At 48.3% G+C, this 23,071-nt stretch overlaps 1 protein-coding gene across 4 annotated transcripts in view; it reads right to left on the bottom strand.

Moving 5' to 3' along the window:
• Nucleotides 1-15,312, bottom strand: part of CHD9 (chromodomain helicase DNA binding protein 9) — a 212,483-nt gene extending 197,171 nt beyond the window's left edge. Inside the window, exons 1-2 of one of the 4 annotated variants that reach the window (XM_026494741.4) lie at nt 15,203-15,306; nt 9,295-9,372 (exon numbers count right to left, since the gene is read on the bottom strand). The gene's annotated coding sequence lies outside the window, so the exon portion shown is untranslated. Of the gene's footprint in view, nt 1-9,294; nt 9,373-15,202 lie in introns of all 4 variants that reach the window. The other 3 variants (XM_048224064.2, XM_026494743.4, XM_048224063.2) reach the window with 3 other exon arrangements.
• Nucleotides 15,313-23,071: the final 7,759 nt, after the last annotated feature.

Here is a 23,071-nt window from a genome sequence, read left to right as displayed (position 1 = left end):
CTTTTAAACCCTCACCTTTCGCAAGCATTCTCCCTAAACACGGTCTCACGGAAGTCGGGATGGGATAAAGCTTCTTTCAAAGGAAAAGGGGGGGTTGGGAGGGGGAGGATAAAGCCCAGCGAGAGGAGACTGCAGACCCACCGCCTCTTGGACAGTCCTGCTGTGAGCCGCATCTGGCCAAGGTCAGCAATGACTGGCACCACCCAACCACACAGACATCTCTCAAAGATGCTTGGGAGAGGCTGCTGTATCTCCCCAGAGCCTGGGCAATGTTATTTCCTGGGGCAAAGCAAGTCACAAAGGATGAAAGCGATGACTGAATGTCTGGGGCAGGGTGGGAGGCCTTGCCAGGAGTGGGGGTGGAGCAGTGGAAAGGGAGGAGGGGCAGAGAGTTGGCTGGGGTTACACAGACAAATCTCTTCATTTTTCCAGACTGGAAAAAGCTGTTTGGGTTGTGCACATTTGCAGAGAGTCGCAGTATTTACTACGCTTCCTGGCTCCAGTGATTTCTTTTTGTCATTCAGTCAAACGCAGCTTGTATTTTTCATAGCCGGAGCTGAACAGTCCGTGGGGGCTCTTCCCCCACGCTGGGCTCGAAAACACATCACCAATAACTCCAAAAGCCCGGCTCGCATGGGCAGCATGTTTTAGAGATAAAGACCCATATTTAGACAAACAGTGTCTCCCCCTTGGAGGTGTTTAGTGACACTCCTTATTTTCCCGGCACACATTGTTTTCCGAGCAGCCGTAAGAACAAACTGCTATTCTAGAAACGGATTCCTGTCCTTCGCATGTGACTCTCAGTTATCCCTATTGATGGTGGTGGAGGGTAGGGTGCAGGAAAAGTGGTTACTAAAATAAAATTTCCTTTTTGCCGAAATGTGCTTATCCAGAGCTCAGTTCCCGAAGTGCTTCGGGCCAGATGCCAGAGTAGAAAGTTGTCTGTTGAACCGCTGTATGCTAAAACATTAAATCAATCCTATGAACATTAATTGAGCACTTACTATGGGCAAGGTACAGTGCTAGGCGTGGGAGTATCAAGCTGACCACAACTTAACATGCACTTGACATTTTTAATAGGAAACAGAGTGTGAGCCCAACGCCATGCACAGCCAATGGTGGAATTTCAGGCATGGGCAATGGACCAGGTCAATAAGGGAAGTCTTTCTGGGGGACAGGAGAGGGGAGAGACCCCTTCACATCATACTTCTAGGCTCCTGTGTCATGCCAGCCAAACCACCACACTGGGAGTGCAGGCATCCAATCTTGCTCGAATAACCTGGAGACATGCTGCCCAAGAGTTGGAGGGTAGGAAACTCATCTTTAGAGATGACATGTCATATTCAGGCACTTGCTGACCCCCTGGGGGGGGAGGCAAATAAACAGGCACCCTGCTGATGCTGGTTAGCATCACCTGATGCAAAGGAATACAGCCTCTAACCTCCTCTCCTTGGGTTGCCAACACACAAAGTCATCTTGCATTAATTTAAGGAGAGAAAGGACCCACACAGACTTCTCCTTGGACTTGCTTGTGAGTCAGGAGCCCTGGGGAGTCAGAGGGGTGGAGGCTGATGGAGGGAAGTAAGGGAGGTCTTTAGGGGACCAGGGAGTTGGGGGGAGCTAGGAATTCTGTATAGGCCAAGTTGACTATGCCAGATGTAGCTCATTTTTTTTTCTTTTAAAAGACTATTATGGGTTTCCTTTCCAAAGTGGAACTGCAGGGATGGAAAAATGAGTTTTAGTTGCTATGGAAATAGGAGTTGGCTGGAGCCTGCAGGAGCAGCAGCTGGAGTAGAACAAGTGGCCAGGAACCTGGCCCTGTGACAGAGGGGCTTCCGGCTGGGGATAAGACAACAACAGGCTTTAGCAGGAGGAGGAGGGGGAGGAGAGGAGAGAGAGAGGAGACAGAGACTGTGTCTCCAGACCCTGCAGCCTAGGAGTTCTGCAGACATGTGGAGTGACAGAGAATGGTGTGTGTGGGGGGGGGGGGGTAGCATGTGCATCCCCACAGACCAAAAACAACCAAGAAGCAAAATAAATCACTGCCTGAGAAAGAACAGAGTTTCACCAGGGAGACTCTGAGATCAAGACAGCCCTAAGACAATTGAATGACAGACAGCCCGAGAAGAGGCCTGCTATTTCAAAGACTTCCAGGGGGTGAGGAAATGCCTGAGTAGGGACTGGCCCTCGCACTCTGTGCTCCCTCACCTTTTGTCCTCACACAACTCCTCAAATTGAAACTGATGTGGGCCAGAAACACAGCCAACAAAATCCCCGCAGGGTTAGTTAAGACTGTGGGGGTGGGCAAGCTGGTTGTTCTGTTTCATCTGCATTTCTGGGGGACTATTTCTGTTCCAGGTAGAAAGTCCGCATGACTGAGGGGTCTGGAAGTCTTCTAGCCTGAGGCTTCGAAGGGGTCTGAATGTTCTCAGCATCACATGCTGGGCAGATGCTTTGATTATGCTTACGGTGACTTCAGGCCTTTGCTGGATCCCTCAGCAGGGCCCACCTGGAGGAATATTATGCTATCCCCATTCCTACACCAGTAAGAGGAACTGCCAGCCCCTTTCCTCCCATCATGGTGGGGTTGAGTGGACAGGGGGAACTCACATTGACAAGGGGGCTCAAAGTTAGCCCTTTGACACTATATAATTCTATCACTGTCTATATAGTTGCCCCTGAGAAACACCGAGAGGACCATACAGTTTAAGCTGACCACCATTCTGGTATCTCCCCACTGAGCTGGGAGCCCAACATGGGCCTCGATCCTAGGACCTGGAGATTGTGACTTGAGCCAAAGGCCGATGCTTAACCAATCTCAGCCACCCAGGCGCCCCTCGTTTTTCAATATATCAAGACCCTCAAAAAGTGTAAGCAAGCATCAAAGAAGAATACTTGGGAATAAACTGAACCAAGGAGGTGAAAGACTTGCACACAGAAAACTGCAAAATGTTGCTGAAAGAAATGAAAGAAGATACAAATAAATGGAAAGACATCCCATGTTCATAGATAGGGAAGCTTAACATTAAGATGTCAATAGTACTCAAAATGATCTATAGATTCAATGCAATTCCTATTGAAATGCCAATGATGTTTTTTTCAAAAATAGAAAAATTCATACTAAAATTCATATGGAATCTCAAGAAACCCCAAATAGCCAAAACAACCTTGAAAAACAAGAACAAAGCAGGAGGACTCAAACTTTCTGATTTCAAAGCTTACAACAAAGGTATAATAATCAAAACAGTGTGCTACTAGTACACAAGCAGACATTTAGACCAACAGAATAAAGGGCCCAGAAATCAACCCTCACATGTATGGTGGAATTATTGTCAACAGGGGGCCAAAAATATTCAATGAGGAAAGGATAGTCTTTTCAACAAATGGTGTTGGGAGAATTGGATATCCACATGCAAAAGAATGAAACTGGGTACTTACTTTATACCATACATAAACATTACCTAAAATGGATCAAAGACCTAAACATAAAATCTAAAACTATAGACTCCTATGAGAAAATGTAGAGTAAAAGTCTCATGACATTGGATTTGACAACCATTTCTTGCAGATGGCACCAAAAGCACAGACAATAAAAGAAAAAATAGACAAAATGAACTTCATCAAAATTAAAAACTTCTGTGTATCAAAGGACACTATCAACAGAGTGAAAAGACGAGATGGGAGAAAATACTTGCAAATCATATATCTGATAAGAGATGAATATCCATAGTGTATAAAGAACTTCTACAACCCAACAGCAAAAAAACAAAAACAAAAACACAGAACTCCACCTGATTAAAAAAAAAATGAGCAAAGGACTTAACAGACATTTCTCCAAAGAAGATACACAAATAGGGGCACCTGGGTGGCTCAGTGGTTAAGCATCTGCCTTCAGCTCAGGTCATGATCTCAGAGTCCTGGGATTAAGCCCCATGTTGGCCTCCCTGCTCAGCAGGGAGCTTGCTTCTCCCCCTCCCTCTTCCTGCTGCTCGGCCTACTTGTGCACTCGCTCATGCTCTCTGACAAATAAATAAATAAAATCTTAAAAAAAAAAAGAGAAGAAGAAGAAGAAGATACACAAATGGCCAATAAGCACATGAAAAGATGCTCAACATCATTAGTCATCAGGAAAACGGAAATGAAAACCACAATGAGATCCTATTAGAATGGCTATTATCAAAAAAAACAGAAAATAACAAATATTGACAAGGATGTGGAGAAATAGAAACCTTTGTGCATTGCTGGTGGGAATGTAAAATGATATAGACACCGTGGAAATGGTATGGTAATTCCCCCCAAAATAAAATAATAGAATTACCTTATGATCCAGCAATTTTGCTCTGGATATACACCCAAAAGAATTGAAAGCAGGGATATTTGTACATTCACGCTCATCGCAGTATTATTCACGATGCAAAATGTGGGAGCAACCCAAGCGTCCACGGACAGATGAATGGATAAACCAGATGCCATATATACAAACAGAATACTATTCCATCTTAAGGACATCCTGACACCTGCTACAACATGGCTGAACCTTAGAGACCTCATACCAAGTGAAGCAAGCCTGTCACAAAAGAACAAATATTGCACGATACCACGGGTACAGGGTACCTAGAGTAGTCAAAATCATAGAGATGCAAAGTAGAAAGATGGGTGTCAGAAGCTCGAGGAAGAAGGGAATGGGGAAGAAATTAAAATTAAGCCTACAATTAAACTCATTGTTTCACGAGTTTCGGAAGATGAAAAAGTTCTAGAGATGGATGGTGGCGATGGTCGGCTATACAACCATGTAAATGTACTTAATGTCACTGAACTGTACATTTTAAAATGGTTAAAATGGCCAATGTTACGTCATGTATATTGTCCCTTAATATATATGTGAACCCCCCCTTCCCTGCCATGGTATGACAAGTATGTGTACACACACACACACACACACACACGTATGACCCAGGATTAGCCTCTCAACCTCTGAGAAGTTCTGCCCTCACACGCTGTCTGATTAAGCCCAGTCAGCAGTCAGGATATGACCTTTCCCCTACTCCCTTTGTCTTGTCATAACTTACAGAGGTGCAAACAAGACCACAGGCTGGCGTGGGGAGCCCCCCGTGTGCAGGTGGGATAGAGAGATGAACAGAGATGAGGACCGTTCGGGGAGGACAGTCCCCTTGCTCTGATGCAGGGTCTAAAGTGATAAGGGCTGTGAGGCAAGAGTGGGCACAGTGGGCACGCTGGCAGTTGACAAGAAGAGAGGGGACTTCTGGCCTGGCTGTCAGGTGGTGTCACAGAGGAAGTGGTGTCTCGGAGGGCTTTGAAGGAATGAGGATGTGTGTCTGTGTGAACCGGCACAGGGTACGTTAGATGGGTGGTCTGGCTGGCTGGAGCGCAGTGTGACTGAGAGAGAGGGCGGGAGACAACGCTGGTTCACCAGGAAGAGGAGGTGACCGGGGAGGAGGTGACAAGGTCCGGGAATAGGGGCCACACGAGCCTTGGTGTGTAACGCTCTGGAGCCGACCCAGAAGGAATGGGAACGTCAAACGATAACAAAGTCGTCTAGGTACAGAGGACTCACGATGGGCATCTTACTCAACAACCCCATGTGCGAGGTAAGAGCATTAGCTCCAGTCTCGGCTGAGAAAACGGAGGCCCCAGTGGTTCAGCGCTTTGCCAAGAACACAGCCAGGGCCAGTGAGTGGTGGAGCTGGGGCCATGAACCCCGACCACGTGGGTCTCAAACTCTAACACCTACAAGAAATGCCGCAGGAGCTGGTTTACGAACACAAATCCCATTCCCGGGGCCAGAGATGGAATAATTGGAGCAAGAAGACTAGGCAGTATTGGATTCTAAGCCAGAGTATAAAATAAAACCCGTGAGTCCACACTAGGAGGGGGGAGAAAAAAGAGAGAGAGAGAGAAATGAATACATGGGAGAGAAGAGCCAAATCCTCCGTGCAGAAGAATTCCCGAGAGAGGATGTAGATACGCTGCCCCGAAGAAGAGAGAACAGGACTTCCCAGTCCTTCAGGCATGTGCTGCACGTATGGAACAGCATGGAACGGAGGAAACAGGGTAACGGGACAGTGGGGACCCCTGACAAACGCTACCACAGTCACGTGATCGAGCTCAAGGTCAACAGCCGGAGGTCGTGCTGACATCAGGGGTGCTTGCCATGATGTGATGAAAATGGCACTTTACCTCTGTGGCCTTTCTCCCCAAAACCCATAACCCCAGACCCATCCTGAGGAAAATACCAGGCAGATTCCACTAGAGGGGTATCCTACAACATACCTGACCAGTACTCCTCAAAACTGGGGAGGTCATCAAAAACAAGGAAAATCTGCTACACCGTCTCAGCCAGCAGGAACCTGAGATGATGTGACACCAGATACTGGCGGAGGTCTTGGAATCGAGAAAGGACAGGAGGTAAACACTAAGAAAATCGGAATAAACTATGGACTTTGGTTACTAAGAATGTATTAATATTGGTTTGTTGATCTTAACAAATGTACCTCAGCACATTTGTTCATCTTAATAATAGAGGAAACTGGGTGTGGGGTATCCAGGAACTCTCTGTACTACCGTCTCCATTTTTCTGTAAATCTAAACTGGTCTAAAAAAAGTCTATTAAAAAATTGGGGCGCCTGGGTGGCTCAGTGGGTTAGGCGTCTGCCTTCAGCTCAGGTTATGATCCCAGGGTCCTGGGACTGAATCCCTGCATCAGGCTCCCCGCTCAGTGGGGAGTGTGCTTCTCCCTCCTCCCCGCTCCTCCTGTGCTCTCTTGCTATCTCTGTCTCTGTCTCAAATAAATAAATATCTTAAAAAAAAAAATCTCCAGGCTGACCCTCAAAAGCTGTGGCCTCTGCTGTGCCTTTGCACAAGTGTATCGGAGATGTGAATGAAGCGGGGGGGGGGGGGGGGGCTCCCTGCCTGTTGACAGACTTAAAAGAAGACACAGACAGTGGTATCTTCAGGGGTGGGGAAATAGTTCACACCAAGGATACCTTATGCCTCTTCTCCATCAGACCCCCTGAGGCTAGGGATGGTGCCTCTCTCATCAGACTGGCAGCCTTCCTAGTATGAGAACTGGATCTCCCCCCTCAGACTGGGCAGCCCAGCAGCCTGAGGACAGGCCCACTTCTCCTCTGGAAGATCTCGAGAAGGCCTCCTGCAGTGGCCCCAGGTGCCACGGATTCTCTGTACGCATTTTCGTCTCCCTTTTAGGGAAGTCAAGGTTCTTCAGATGGGTGGGACGAGACGCCCTGGACAAAATACTCATTTCTAAAAGCTGGCAAAATGTCAGCTTGCGGGCACCTGGGTGGCTCAGTCGGTTAAGCATCTGCCTTCAGCTCATGGGATCCAGTCCGGCATCGGGCTCCCTGCTCAGTGGGGAGTCTGCTTTTCCCCCTGCCCCTCCCTCCCCACCCCCGACTTGTGCTCACACACTCTTTCTTTCTCTCTCTCTTCTGCAAAAATACATAAAATCTTAAAAAAAAAAAAAGTTGGCTTGCTCTAAAATAATAGGTATCCCAACACTCAGAGAAGCCTAATCAATGCTCATAATAGCGAACTCAATGATCTCGTGGGTTTGGTGCCCCCAGCTGCCTCTCCGGGACCTGTGTGGCCCCGGGCACGGATAAGTGATAACAGTACTAACAGCGTAACACTGTGATCTGCCAATTCTAGAACAGAGCTCAGCATCCCAGAACACCGCTTCTCAGTCACAAGAGGTTATTTCTGGAAGGTACACGGCAAGTCACCCCCGAATGTGGGGAGAGTGTATCAGTGGAATCCACGCACAGTATCTGTAATTACTGATCTGCAGAAGTTCTTAAGACAGGACAGGATGCGCTTCTGGACAAAGCAGGAAGAGCAAGGCCTGGAAATCAAATCAAGACTTGACAATGAGAAGAAAAAAAAAAAAGAAAAGCCAATTGTATTAACATGAGCCGAAGGACTATTAGGTCGAGAGAGACGGTGAAGTGCGAGGAGCTCAGCAAAAATGATACCAAAGAGAAGTCTTTGAGAGTCTATCTTATCTCCCATTGTCCAGAGCGGTGGGATTTCTGGAAACTCTGAGCATTACAGGCAGCTCAGAGGGCTGGCCAGAGCCTCCTGGAATACCCTCTTGATAAGGATCTTTTTAAAAATATTTTATTTATGTATTTGAGAGACAGAGAGGGAGAGGGAAAGAGATCACAAGGAGAGGGGAAGAGCAGAGGGAGACACTGACTCCCTGCTGAGCACGGAGCCCGGTGCAGGACTCAATCCCAGAACCCTGGGATATGACCCGAGCCAAAGGCAGACGCTTCACCGACTGAACCACCCAGGCGTCCTCCTGATAAGGATCTTAAGGTTGGTCCAGGGAGCAGCAGGAAGACAAAGATTTGGTCACTGATTTTAGTCACGTCCACCATGAGCACAGGGATGGGAGCTTAGGTCAGCAGAGCTGCAGCCGTGGACCCTTGTATCCCTCAGAGGATCTGAGTATCTTAGGCCATCCTGGCTATTAAAATCATTCGTCTTGCTCACCTTGCCTGGGTTCCGTGAATACCAACTTTCTAACTAGAATTTGGCTTCCCAGGCCGGCTTCCCTACCGAGGAAAGAATGTGCTGACAGGCTGACATAAAGTTTTCAGGCCGCCTTGCAGTGCTTGTCCCATTGTGATTTAATATATTTGTGGTCTGGCTTCCCTACCAGGCTCCTGCGAATTTGGTTAGTCTGTCCCTTTCAGCCTGATTAGCTCCATGGGCACCAAGGAAGCTTCATCTCGGGCCAGCAAAGAATGAACGGGACCAGCGTCCAGCCCCCCCCCCCCCCGTGATGCTGGCCCTGGGGTGCTTTCTCTGAGCGACAGTCTCCCTCTGGACATCATGATCTAGCTGCTCTTCGCCTCGTCAATCACCCCAACCACAGCCATCCACCCTGAGCCCAGAGTGAGCTGTAGGGGCTCTTAAAAAGAAAAAAAAAAGGTACAGCAACAAAACCAACTTCATAAGTTCCGTGGGATACACAAGAATGAGGAAGAAAGGGGCCCTTTGCTTGGGGGAGGATGCTGAGAACACACGCTAGAATATAAGCAGAAGGAACTGGCAGCGTTTAATCTAGAACACGGAAGATCCGGGAGGGCCAGCAGCTTCCCTGCCATCAAATACCCGCGGGACCGTAGGGATGAAAAGGGGACAGATTGTTCCCTGAGGCTCCAGAAGAAAGTATGACACCCAAGGGATGCCCGATTCAGGGAGACAGATTTCGGCTGGATGACAAAGAGGAAACTCTTACGGCTTCCTTACCGTCAGTAAGTCAAAGGGCATCTTCACTTTTCTTTCTTCTTTTTTTCTCTTGTCAAATTTGCGAGAAGCAGTGTCATCCTGCCATTAAGAACACAGACTGTGGGGCGCCTGGGTGGCTCAGTTGGTTAGGCATCTGCTTTATGGCTCTGGTCATGATCCCGGGGTCCTGGGATCGAGCCCCACATCCTTGGGGCTCCCTGCTCAGCGGGGAGCCTGCTTCTCCCCTTCCCTCAGCCCCTCCCCCAGCTCATGCTCACATGTGCGTGCATGCTCTCTCTCTCTCACAAATAAATAAAATTTAAAAAAAAAAAAAAAAAAAGAACACAAACTGTGGAGTAGGACAATCCGGGTTTACTTTCCAGTTCTGTCACTTACCGGCTCCATAACTTCGGGCAAGTTACTTAACTTATGCCTGTTTTCTTAGTTAATAATAGTACCTACCTCCAGTAGGACTTAACCCATGCGACTGTGGTGAGGAGTAATTACATGATGCAGGTCAGGGGGTTCGAACAACGTCAGGCACGGAGTAAGTGCTCAGTAAGTGGCAACTACCGTTTTTATCATATTCTCATACTACTATGTTATTTTTCATATTTTTCTTTAAGTAGACATATTATGGAAATGTATTTTATTTTATTATTTTTTAAAGGTTTTATTTATTTGAGAGACAGACAGCATGAGCGGGGGGAGGGGGAGAAGCAGGCTCCCCGCTGAGCAGGGAGCCCCAAGGATGTGGGGCTCGATCCCAGGACCCCAGGATCACAACCAGAGCCGAAGGCAGATGCTTAACGAACTAAGCTGCCCGGGTGCCCCTGTAAATGTATTTTAAAGAAAACCCTTGATATTATTACCGTGAATGTGGAGCTACAAACACTTGCCATGTATAGGTGGAAACTGTAAAAATAAACAGAACAGTGTTCTTAAATTTTAGCTGACCACTCTTGCCTGTTCCATGCCCTGAACTTCAGGACTGCTGTCTTTTCCATAAAAAAGGGAGACAAGCCAGTCTAGTACTTCACTGAGACCTCTTTTGTTGACTGTAGTCAGAAGAGAGTCTGGCAAGTTCCAGGAAGTACAAGGCCAGTGTGGCTGGAGCTCCTGGACCAGGGACAGACAGCAGCAGGGCAGGATCAAAGAGACAGTTTACAAAGGGAATTGCTAGCCTAGTCTGAGACTTCGTGTCCTTTAGCTCCGGTGACTCCTTCCACACCAAATCATCTCACAAGGTCCCCGGGGGTATGCAGCACACACTGAAAAAACCCAAATCAGAAACACTTTGTAGGGCACCCATGCTCATCAGCGCCCCCACCAGAGGCCACCTGCAAACAGTTTCCAGTTGCACCTGCGGCCTCTTCTTCCTACCTGAAGGCATTTTCTGGCTGGGTGAGGTGGACCACAGAGAGAGTGCAGAAGTGAGGAGGCCCAGGGTGCTCGGGTGGCTCAGAGGGTTAAGCGTCTGCCTTTGGCTCAGGTCATGATCTCCAGGTCCTGGGATCGAGGCTCATGTCCCGCTCCCGGCTCAGCGGGGATTCTGCTTCTCCCTCCCCCTCTGCCTCTCCTCCTGCTTGTGCTCTGTCTTTCCCTCTCTCTTTAAAAAAAAAAAAAGAAGAAGAAGAAAAAGAAGTGGGGAGGCCTTGACGAAGGGAGGGAGGGAAATACCCCAGTTTCCTTGCCCCTTCACAGGACACACAATCTCTCCAAGGGTTCCCCAGCGAGACCGAGCCACTGCCTGGGTGCTAACTCACTTACCAACACATCCTTCACTGGTTTTCCTCCCTTCCCCAGGTCCACTTCACTCTCACTGCGCTCTTTGGGATCACTTCCCCAGTGAAGTCCTGACACCCAAAGCCTTGTCTCATGATCTGGTTTTGGGGAAACCCCAACTATCGCATAGTTCAAACAGCTAGCAATGGAATGAGGTGCCCAGTGAGTTCCATTTTATTGGGGGAACTCAAGAAATAGCTGAGAACAGTTGATGGAGATTCATGGGTCAGGTAAAGATTTTGCTAGATGGACATTTAGTATTCTTATGACCCTTAGGTCTCATGATAGCCCACAGGCCACAGCCCACCCACTCACTGCCTGTTTTTGTGCAACTGTGAGCTAAGAATAGTTTTCACATTTTTAAATTTTTTTAAAAAGATTTTCTTTATTTGAGAGAGAGAGAGAGCACAAACAGGGGGAGTGGCAGAGGGAGAGGGAGAAGCAGACTCCCCACTGAGCAAGGAACCCTATGCGGGGCTTGATCCCAGGACCCTGGGATCTTGACCTGAGCTGCAAAGCAGACGCCTAACGAGGCGCCCCACATTTTGAAATGTTTTAAAAATCAAAAGAAGAATAGCACTTTGTCACCCATTAAAATCATACGAAATCCAAATTTCAGTGTCCATAAATAAAGTTTTAAATAAAGTTTTATTGGAACACACTCATTTCCATACCTTCTAAGGCTGCTTTTCCTCTACAACCACAGAGGTAAGTAGATGCCAACGGAAAGCATATGGTCCACAAAGCTCAAAATATTTCCTATCAGGCCCTTTACAGAAAAATATTTCCTGACCCCTGCTTAAGATCATTGTCCTGCAAGGACAAGAGACAGATTGAGACCTGGCTGCCCTGTGAATGGGGAGACCCAATGCCAGAGCTAGTATTTCAGGGGTAGTTTGGATCAGACCTTCGCATTTCCTTTTTCTACATCTTTGTGCCCACCCTCACTACTCCTTCTGCCCCTGCAGGCAACTGGCACTCTGTCACTAAGGCATTGACGGTTTCATACCAGGAATATTTTATAAGGGCAAGAGGACTTTTCCTTCCTTCTTTTCTTTTCTCTTCTTTCTTTCTTTCCTTCTTTCTTTCAGATTTTATTTATTTATTTGACAGAGAGAGACAGTGAGAGAGGGAACACAAGCAAGGAGAGTGTGAGAGGGAGAAGCAGGCTTCCCTCCGAGCAGGGAGCCCGATTGGGGCTCAATCACAGGTCCCTGGGATCATGACCTAAGCTGAAGGCAGACGCTTCACGGCTGAGCCACCCAGGTGCCCCTTTGAGGACTTTTCTTCTCCATACTCTGTGCACCGTCCCAAGTAGTTTCAGACGTGCTCGATGGCTTCTGCAGCCACTTAGTCACTGATAACTCCCCAAACCAAACCAAATCTCTAGCCCAGGACTGTGTCCTAAGATCACTGATCAATACTCAAATGTCTGTTTGGCATTAGATTAAGAGGGAGTTACTGGAGGTTGGTTTTGGTGCTTTCCAGCTGTGTAACTTTGGATAAGGTATTTATTTAACCACATAGGGCATCAATTTCATCAGCTGCAAGAGGGGGAAACTTCCCCGCCCAGGCTGCCAGGATTATTGCGCTAATCGGATGAAATGAGAGCTGCCCACAAAACACAGTACCACCTGGCCCCAGCCTCTGTCTTCAGCATATTATTATTATTATTATTATTATTACCACCATTAGTGCACTTCTGCTCTCTTTGCCCACCACACTCCCTGCACACTGGCTCTCCTTGAGTTTCCTGACCTTGCCAAGCTCTTGGTGACCTCCGGGACTTTGCACATGCTACTTTCTCTGCCTGAAACACTTTTTCCTCATCCCACCCACTCTGTGCCTGGCCGCTTCGAACTTTCTGACACCCAAACTAAGGCAGGCCCCTTCCATATGCCTCTGCACCTCGATTCTTTCATTGCATGTGTGGTGAAGTCTAACGGCAGTCGATTCTCACTATTCGCAGGAGCTATGTTCTAGAAAGATGCCATGAATATGGAATTAGCAAATACTGAACCATTGCTCTTAGGGGAAAAGCCTAAAGTTAGGTTTCTGGGAGCCTAAAGTTAGGTTTCATATTTTCGTCAACAGATCAATACCTAACCTTGTATTATGTGTGTTTCCGTTTCAAGACACCCAATTTAATATACATTGTTGATTCATTCATATTGAACTCACAGCCAACACCATTACAACTCATGCCTGAACACAGCTTATCTAATATATATTTTCTCTCTAAGGTACATCACAACCTTCTTATGCTTAGGAGCACTAGTCAGCACTTGAACACAATGCTTGGGGTGATTTTAAACAGAGAAATCACCACCACCAACAACAAAAGCACAAAAAATGCAGAAAGCATGGCACGAAATAGACCGCACAAAGGACACCTGTTTACAGCGTGACAGCGAACACCAGAAGGCAGAGTGTCGCCTTGTGTTGACCTCAGCTGGGAACGTGTGTGCTGGGCAGCTCCAATTTTCGGTGACTCTGCCCATGTCCTCACATGACCACGAAAGCGCTGTGGATGTCGATTGTAGGGTTGCACATACATTGTAGAAAGTAAGAGAACTTGCCACTACAAAATCTGCAAAAAATGAGGATCCACTGTCCTTGTTCTCATGTGTCTCATTCACTGGAGTGTGAATTCATTGAGAGCCAGTTTACCTCTGTCTTACTCACCGTTTTATGTCTAGCATCTGGGAGACTGCTTGGCACATAGTAGGCTCTTAGTAATGAATATATCGTGAATGAACGAATGAGTCAATTCAGTGAAAGTGCTTTGCTGGCAGCAATGACAGCTGTTGTTAATGGAAAATGCACCATGAGCTGCCCTGTGCTAAGTGTTTTCTCTACATTCTCTCAATGAGGCAAACAGCAGATTACTTCTACACATGGGCCCGAGAGTCAGATTGCCTGGAATCTGCCTCTTGTTAATTATGTAACCCTGAGCATGGTCCTTGACCTTCCTGAGGCCCAGCTTCTTCTACCCATATGGGGTAATTATAGGACTATCTTGTGGGCGGCGACAGGAGTCAAAATTGACAACGCACAGAAAGCATTTAGCACAGCACCTGGCACGGGTCTACCCTCAGCAAACAGGGCCTTTAATTGTTAATAATTCCTACAACAGCTCCAAGGGGGGGGGGGGGTATACCATCATACCCATTTTGCAGATGGGGAAACCGAGGCCAGACGTGGTTCCATGAATTCTTGATCTGGCCCCGGGGACTCCAAGCCCATGCTGGTAACCACTTTGCTTGTTACCTAAATACACGGGACCATTTTTACGACTTACAGGGGTGCCTGCCATGCCTCCGCAGCTACCTTTACCAAAATGATGAGGGCAGCTCAGGGGTCTCCCCTCACATTCCCTCTCAGTGTCTTTCTGTTCCCTGCCCACTTCTGAGTTTAACCCTTTCAGAATCAGCCCTATTGGAGGGGAGGTGTTGGTGTTTTATCTTGGGTTTGACAGCTCAAAGGCAGAGATATTTCCTGCTTCAAAAGCAGGAAGGAGGAGGAGGAGAGGCGGGGGTGGGGGAGTGAGAGAAGAACAATCAGCATTCGGCGCTGTAACAAACGTCCTCGGGTTTTCTCCAACCTCACATCAAGGGTCCTCAAACTTAGCTGCTAGTTGCAATGCCCTGGGAAGCTTTTAAATATCCAAATGCCCAGGCCCCAACCCAGACCACTTACATTTGAGTCTGGGGGTGGGGGGGGAGTGTGGAACTGGGGGCACCAGCAATTTTTTAACGCTCCCCAAGCGATCCCAACGTGCAGCCAAGTTTGAGAATGGTGCTCTCTGGATCTTATCCGCACTCGGCTGCAAAGCTGTAGGCGCTCTAGGTGCCAGTAACTCTTTTCTCTCCTTTTCGGACCCGCGGTTCGGGGAATTCGGGCAAGCTTTCCGGAGGCACAGGCTAGCGGAGCACGTCTGCGTGCCTGCGACCTGCTGTTCTGCTCTGCCCCTAGGCCCAGCTTGGAGACTGCGGGGCTCCGGGTCCCCTTAGGCAACGACACGTGTGGCCGCTCCGACTTCTCGGGTTCTGTGCGCGGAGCGCGCGCGGGGCTCGGCGACCGCCGCGCTGCCCACCCCGACCGCTGAGGCTCGAAGGAAACGCCCGAGGCTCAGGAATCCTACCTTGGCTGCCGGCGCTGCCCTCCAGTCCCCGGAATCCTGGGGCTCAGGTTCGCTGCGCCGCCCGGCTCCGCCGTGGCTTTCGCCTGCGCCGGAGAGGCGCGCCCTAGAGCGCAGGCGCCACCTAGCGGGCGCGCGGAGGCGGCGCGGGGGCCGCGGCCGGGAGGTGGGAGCGAGCGCGGCCCGGGCGGAAATGCAGCCGGCCTTCCCACGTGGGCGGCGGGTCCGCGTGCCCGCGAGCCCCGGGCGCCGGTCCCCGCCTTCCCGGGCCACCCTCCCTCCGCAGATGGGCGCTGGGGACCCGAACTCGCCGCGCTTCCTCGTGGGGGCGCGGAGGGCCAGCGAGGCCCTGGCTCCAGGCCTGGGAGCCAGCCTGGGATTTTCCTGGCTGCACTCAGGGATCTTTCTTTCCAGCCGAAAGCTTTCGGTACATCCCAGTTTGGCACGGCTTCTTTCTGAAATAATCTGGGAGCCTCCGAAGACGCAAGGGACTGGGCTTCTCTCGAGCCCAAGGGAGGCCTTTCCCCTCCCACCAACCCTTTCTTCTTCTTGCCCCCACCCTCCTTCCTACCTTGTACCCTCCAGTCTCTTTGGCTGAGGTCCATTAGACCCTCAGTCTGTGTCAGGCCCTGCGTGGAGTTGGGAGACACAGTCGGGTCCCTTAGGAGTTGGCAAACCGGGTCATCTTTCTCGGCCGGCTGCCGATGGCTTTTTTTTTTTTTTTTTTTTTTTTTGGTTGGGTCTTTCCTGGTACTGCAGGACATCTAACCTCCCCTGACTCCCTGACTCTAATTGCCAGTAGCCACCCCTTAGTCCTTGGGCGGGGGGTGGCTGGGAAGGGGTGGGGGGAGGAGTGGAACTGCCCTAGGCTGAGAACCTGTTAGCTGATAATGAAGCGATGTCCCGGGGAGTCCCACTATCAGGCTCTTTGAGAGCCGTGGGGACCCTAAGCCACCTTCCTTTCCCGAGGCTTCCGGTGTTTATTATTTTTTTATGAAGACATGCCAAAACAGGATTACAAAGATTGTGGACTATTGAAAGCATTTACATTTCATTTATTTCTTCCCTCAGCAAATGTTAACTGAACACCTACTTTGGGCCAGGCACTTTTCTACGAATGAGGGATACGACAAAGAGCAGACACCCCAAAATCTCTGTCCTCATTGAATTCACATTTAATGTAACAAATGAGCACTTTAAGCCCGCACAAAAATGCAGGGCGATGGACTGGAGCTCCTACAGGATAAGTATAGGATTTACCATATAAAAAAATTGATGTATTGGGCACCCAAGGCAGAGGGGCCCGGTGATGTATACAAGTGTTGCAACGGTGTATGGGAAATGCCTTCTTCTCCTGGCCATTTCTCTGTGCCATGACATTTGAGGATAACATCACCAGTGGAAAGATTAGAGACCCTTTGTGAAAGGGAAGTCTGTGCCAACCCTCCCTCCCCCGACCTGTGTGAGTTCATCTTTGGCCTCTCCGTACTGGTAGAATGTGGTCCAAGTGACCTTCAAGGGCAGAGGAAAAGAAGGAGGAGGCATCACCTGTTGGTACTGCCTGGAAGGGCAAGGGGCGGGGTGTGTGTGCGTGTGTGCGTGTGAGTGTGCGTGTGTGTGTGTGTGACTGATAGGGCCTGGCCCCAGCTTCCACATGCCACACCGGTGCTCTGGTGGAGGTGAATGGGTCAGAGAAATGCTGACAGGGACATTTCCCATTCTTTCACTTTAAAGTGTCTCTGAGTCATTTCCAGATCGTTCTTGCCCCCGTCCTTGCAAGAGCTCCCTCCCCCTCACTCCACTGTGCCCCAGAGCATGCCTGGGCAAAGTCCTAGATCACCATGTCTGGGATTCTGACGTCAGGCCTCACCTGACGAGGTTAAAGGTTTTCCTAAGGACTTTCCCTCTGAGTTCTCCTGCTGTTTTTCTCATTCCACTAATCATAGTGTTTCAGAAACTACAGTTATCAACAGGTCTGTTTTCTTGGGGGCTCTCCATTGGGGGTCTCTGTGAGGGACAGCACAGTGTTTGACAGGTAGAAGTAATGTCTATAATAATCAGAAGTATTATTATTGGTGGTGGCTTAAGCGCTAAAAATTTCAGATTGACTATTGATTTGAACCCTCACAATAATCTGGTCAAGTAGGCACTATTAGGTTTCCCATTTTATAGATGAAGAAACTGAGACTCGTGATGTAATTTGTCCTCGCGGTGGAAGAGAGCCAATGGTGTGGCTGGGATTTCGGTTTGGATTGCCCAACTGCAGAGTATTTGCCTCTGAGCACTTCACTACTTTCTATTAAGCTCCTACTATGTGCCGGACCCTGTGTTTTCGATATGGGACAGGATGGACAAAGGATTCTCATTTTTATCCCTCTTGTCCTCTTGTTCTGTCCATGCTTTCCTTCAAAGAGAGAATTTTGTTTTATTTTGTTTTTTAAAATAATTTCCTAGTTATGTTATGAGATGCAACCTATTTTTAGTAGAAAAGGGCGTATGTAACTTCCAGAGTGATGTTTTCATTGAAGAGGGTGAGAATCCAAATGGAAGGACCCACACATGGGGTAGCGGGGACAGTGGGCAGGGTGGCATCGAGACCCTGGCAAAGGAGGGTAGAGAAGGAAGGAGGCAGGAATGCTAAGGAGACCAAGGACTCTTGGTCTTGGCAGGCTGGCCCCGTGGACTGAATGGCAATTTGGCTTTGGTGGTCACTATGTGTCTATGATTGGCAGGAGTAAGTCTGGTCACTTTCCGGTCATGAATTGTACCTGCAAACCCTGCCAGATGTTATGAGGTACAATGGCAAAAATATATGTACTATCTCATTGATGGTACACTAAGAGTCAGAGATGTTAAGCAACTAGCTGAAGGCCACACAGCATGTGCACTGTAGGGTTAGTATTAAATCCCAGGTTCCTTTCATGCTGAAACCGGTGCTTCTAACCACGACCATTAGCTAGCTGCCTTTCCATAAGTGACTGTGAATTAAACTGAACTTCCCGGGAGGGATTTGCATTTCTTCATTTTGGCCATGATGTCCTTTCCCTCCTCTGCCGGCTAATATTCTGCTCATCCTTCTAGGTCTAGCTCAAGGAAGCCATCCCCTATTCCCTCTTTCCAGTATAACCTTTTCTCTGTATTAAAGCGCTTACCTCATAGTTTAATTCCTGGCAAAGATATTGCCTCCCCTAACAGATTCAATGCCCCAGAGAGCAGGATCCGTGTGGATTGTGCTAGACTGTATGTTTGCCTTTCCATATCCACTCTCCGTTGTTCTCCACCCTGCTCTTAGTTCTGGGAGGCTGACCTAGATGGGCAGGACCAACAGCTTCTATGCCCACTGGCTTCAAGTCGAGTCTGGCCAGTGAGAGCCCTGGGAGAGACCAGATGGGGGAGGAGAATGACTTGGGGGCCTTATGCCCAGCTCCCTTTCTGCAGGGTGCCTTGGGCTGGTCACTCTCCTGACCTATAGTCATAGCCGGAAGGGGACACTCTGCATTCAGCCCTCTCTGCCTCCATGTCCTTAAGTGCCATTCACTAAGGTTCTAGAAACTGCAGAATGCCCAAAATGGAACTTTGTAGCATGTAGCTTGGTAAACAGCTGTTGAGCTAAATTAGGGGCAGGTGTGTTTGTTTGTTTGTTTGCTTGAGTGAGTGAGTGAGAAGCAGCAGAAAAAGGATTTAAATGATCTTGAGAACTAGGGCCAGATGGCAAATAAGCCCCTAGGTTCCTGGCAAACAGTTTTTATTTATTTTTTTGTTTGAATGATCTTTAAAGCAATTTTTTCTTAAATCTTCCTCACTTAGCATGCACTAAATTTGACTTCTTAAAATGTTGGTGTATGAATCTATGATGTTTAGCACATGGACAGATTCGGGTAACGCCCACCACAATTAGAATACACAACAGTTCCAGGGCGCCTGGGTGGCTCAGTCAGTTGGGCGTCCGACTCTTGACTTCAGCTCAGGTCTTCATCTCAGGGTTGTGGGTTCGAGCCGCACGTTGGGCTCCATCCACGCAGGGCATGGAGCTTTTTTACTTAAAAAAATAATAATAAAAAATTTTTTTAAAAAGAGAATAGAGAACAGTTCTACCACCCTCAAAACTCCCTCAAACTATCACTTTGTAGTGATACCATTGCTGTTTTCCATCCCTACATTTTTGTCTTTTTGAGAATATCACATAAAGGAAATCAAAACAGCAGGTAACGTTTTGAGACTGGCTTCTTTCTCTCCACATCATGTCTTCGAAATTGAATTAAACTATTACATGCAGCAATAGTGTATTTCTGTTTATGACTGAGTAGTATTCCATTGTATGAATGTACCAATTTCTTTATCCATTCACATTTGGGTTGTTTCCAGTTTTCGATTATTAATAGAACTGCTCTCAATATCCACGTGCAGGTTTTCGTGTGAACACAGGTCTTCATTTCCCTCGGGCACTGTTAGGGACTGAATGTGTGTCCTCCACCCCTCAATTCATATCTTGACGCCCCAATCCCCGATGTGACTGCTTTGGAGATAGTGCTTTTATGGAAATAATAAAGGTTAAACGGGGTCATAAGGATGGGGCCCAACTTTTAATGAACTGGTGTCCTTATGAGAAGAGAAAGGGACAGCAGGGCATTCTCTGCTTGTGAGAACTGAGAAGAGGCCGCACGCTTGAGGATGCAGCAAGAGTGGGGTCCTCTGAAAGCCAGGAAGAGATCTCTCACCAAAAGCCAAATCTGCCAGCACCATGATCGTGGCCTTAGAGCCTCCAGAATGGTGAGAAGATGTCTATTGCTTAAGACACCCCGTTTGTGGTCTTTCATTCTGGCAGCTTGAGCAGATTAACACAACTAAATATTCTATGATAAGTGTGTGTTTAGTTTTGTAAGAAACGGCCAAACTGATTTCCTGAGTGGCTGGACCGTTTTGCATTCCCCCAGCCTCCTATGAGAGTTCAAGTCGCCTGCAACCATGTCGGCATAAGGTACTGTCGGGAGTTTTCATTTGTGTTGATATTTTTTTTATGTGCTATGTTTTGTAAGTAGTAATAGCCGAGGAAGCAGTTTGAAGCTGAAAGTACTTTGGAAGTATCCTTCTGAGGTCCCGTCCATCTCTGGGGTCATCCACACCCCATTTCTCTTTTCTTGTCTTTCTTCTGGCCTCATTCTACTCCTAGGGTAATGGCCCCAAGGCAGAGCCAGCTAGTGACCTGGCACATTCCCGTTCTCTTTAGAGGTGAGTCCATGTTTGAGAATGTTCAGGAAGGGGGTAGGTATGTGCAGGGCTGGCCTCAGGAGCCCTGGGCTTCATTTAATGTTCTGTCACTATCTTGAAATTCTTTTTAGATTTTATTTTTATTTATTTGTCAGAGAAAGAGAGAGCACAAGCAGGGGGAGCAGCAGAGGGAGAGGGAGAAGCAGGCTCCCTGCTGAGCAAGGAGCCGGATGCAGGACTCGATCCCAGGACCCTGGGATCATGACCTGAGCCATGGGCAGACGCTTCACCAACTGAGCCACCCAGGTGCCCCACCATCCCGAAATTCTTCATGATTTTTGAACAAAGGATCCACATTCTAATTTTGCACTGGGCCTCCACAAATTATGTAACCTGTCCTGGGCGTAGGAGGTCACAGGCAGGGCAAGGCTTCTCATCCAGTTATTTAGCACAAGGCCCTCCTCTGTTCCTATGGACCACACCTCTACACCAAGGCAAGCACAATCTGAGGGTCACACCTGGCTCCCGGGCGCTCCTGTGGCCTGTCTCCTGTGCTGAGCTGGGTTAAGCATGATTAATTTGGAGGCTTCACAAGAGGATTGTTGCCCTAGGATCCCAGTATCCAAATGAGGATTTGCCTTAATTAGGGCCTTTTAATTGGAAGGCAAATGGAAGCTCCCTCTTCCGCCTTGACACCCCCCAAAGTACTTTTGTACTTTGGCTTTTATATGGAGAGATAAGTCAACAACATCCTCATGTCTTCTAATCGTCTCTGCCAGCCCAGCTGGCAAGAAGCTCATTCAAAGGAAGGTGATTTATGGGGAGTTTTACTACATTTAAGCAGATCCCTGAATACCCAGGTCCAGGAGGATGAATGGTATTAACCAGAGGCACTGGGGGGGGGGGGAGGGGGGCAAAGGGGGGGAGGAAGCAGGGAGTGGGGAGGTCACAGGCTTCGGAGGCACCGTCCAGAGCTGGCCGCTAAGCAGTCGCATGACCTCAGGCAACTGACCTGACCACTGTGGACTCGGGGATTTCAACTCTGGAGTGGAATTAATAATACTTCCCCATAGGACAGTTTGATCGTCAGGAGTCAGCAAGAAGACTCTGCAGCCTGTCTGAGGCTGGCCGGCACCTGCCCTCTGTAAGCACACCGGGATTCCTGTCACTTCTGACTGCTCTGCGCATGCCTGGGAAGGAATAGATTTTATACTTCTCTGATGCTTCTCTGAAGGGCCGCTTCACAGACTGGCTGGATCCTCTTCCCAGCTTCCCAGGAGCTGGGTCAGGATTATCAGGCTCCTTTTATTTTATTTTGTTTTATTTTATTTTATTTTATTTTATTTTATTTTATTTTATTTTATTTTATTTTATATATTTATTTATTTGAGAGAGAGAGACAGAGAGTGTGAGTGGGGAGGGGGCAGATGGAGAGGGAAACAGAGAATCCCAAGCAGACTCCCCACTCAGCATGGAGCCCGAGGCAGGGGCTCGATCTCTCGACCCTGAGATCATGACCGGAGCTGAAATCAAGAGTTGGACACTTAACTGACTGAGCCACTCAGGCGTCCCGAATCAGGCTCCTTTTAGATTTCGGGAAAGGAAAGCAGATGATCAGAAAATAAACGAGGAGTCATGTAGAGCCCTGGGGGGCTAACTTCAGTTCGGTACCATGTGGGCTTCATTCAAGAAGCATTTACATCTAAAATCATTCCCTCACAGCCTCAAAAACCTTTACCTGTGTGGCCCAGATTAAAAGAGCAATGACAGGGGCACCCGGGTAGCTAAGTTGGTTAAGCGTCTGCCTTCGGCTCAGGTCATGATCCTGGAGTCTCCAGATCAAGCCCCTGCTCAGCAGGTAATCTGCTTCTTCCTCTGATCCTCCCCCTCTCATGCTCTCTCTAAAATAAATAAATAAAATCTTAAAAAAAAAAAAAGAGCAATGACAGGTTTATCAAACGAATGACCTCTAGGATGGTGTATGAAGATGGCCGGATGAGGTCTTTCAAACAGATATGATTAGCACAGTGATGGAGGGACTGGAATCCAGACGATGTGGGTTCGAATCCCAGCTCTGGCTGTTAGTAACTGCCTTAAATAAATTACTTGCTATCTCTGTGTCTCAGTGGCTCCGTCCGTTAAATGATGTTTAAATAATATAACCTGCCTCATGGGGCTGTTGTGGGGACTAAAGAAGATAATAAATGTAAACTTTGCTTGGCACAGGGTAGCACGCTATACTTGCTAATTCTTTTCATTCTATGTTTGGGTAACCCCTGGAGTCCACGATCTTAGGACTCCCTATTCTTCAACTTTGGGTGGAGTTGGCATTCTAAGGTAGGGGATGGTCTCCAAGCAGGGGGTCTGTGAGTCCTGGAACTGAATGTGACCCTGGGACAGGGAAAGAGGCCACAGCTCTGTCGCATAGTGACAGGGCTTTCTTTGTGTGTGGAGACACGGGCTACTGTTTACAGGTAACTAGGTGGGGTGTTAAAATCTGTAAAGAAGTTAAAGGTTAAATGAAGGGACTTCTTCCGGGGAGATGAATGGGGACCTGGTGGGTTGTCAGGAGGGACAGCCTTCTGGGCCCTGCCCGCTTCACAGATGGGGGTCCGGGGTTAAGTATGCGGATTAGACTTGGCCTCGCCCCGTGACCATAGAAAC

The sequence above is a fragment of the Ursus arctos genome, unplaced genomic scaffold (assembly GCF_023065955.2).
Source record: "Ursus arctos isolate Adak ecotype North America unplaced genomic scaffold, UrsArc2.0 scaffold_19, whole genome shotgun sequence".
Lineage (NCBI taxonomy): Eukaryota > Metazoa > Chordata > Mammalia > Carnivora > Ursidae > Ursus > Ursus arctos.
Note: the sequence above shows the minus strand (reverse complement) of the source record. Positions and strands in the feature narration are given on the sequence as shown.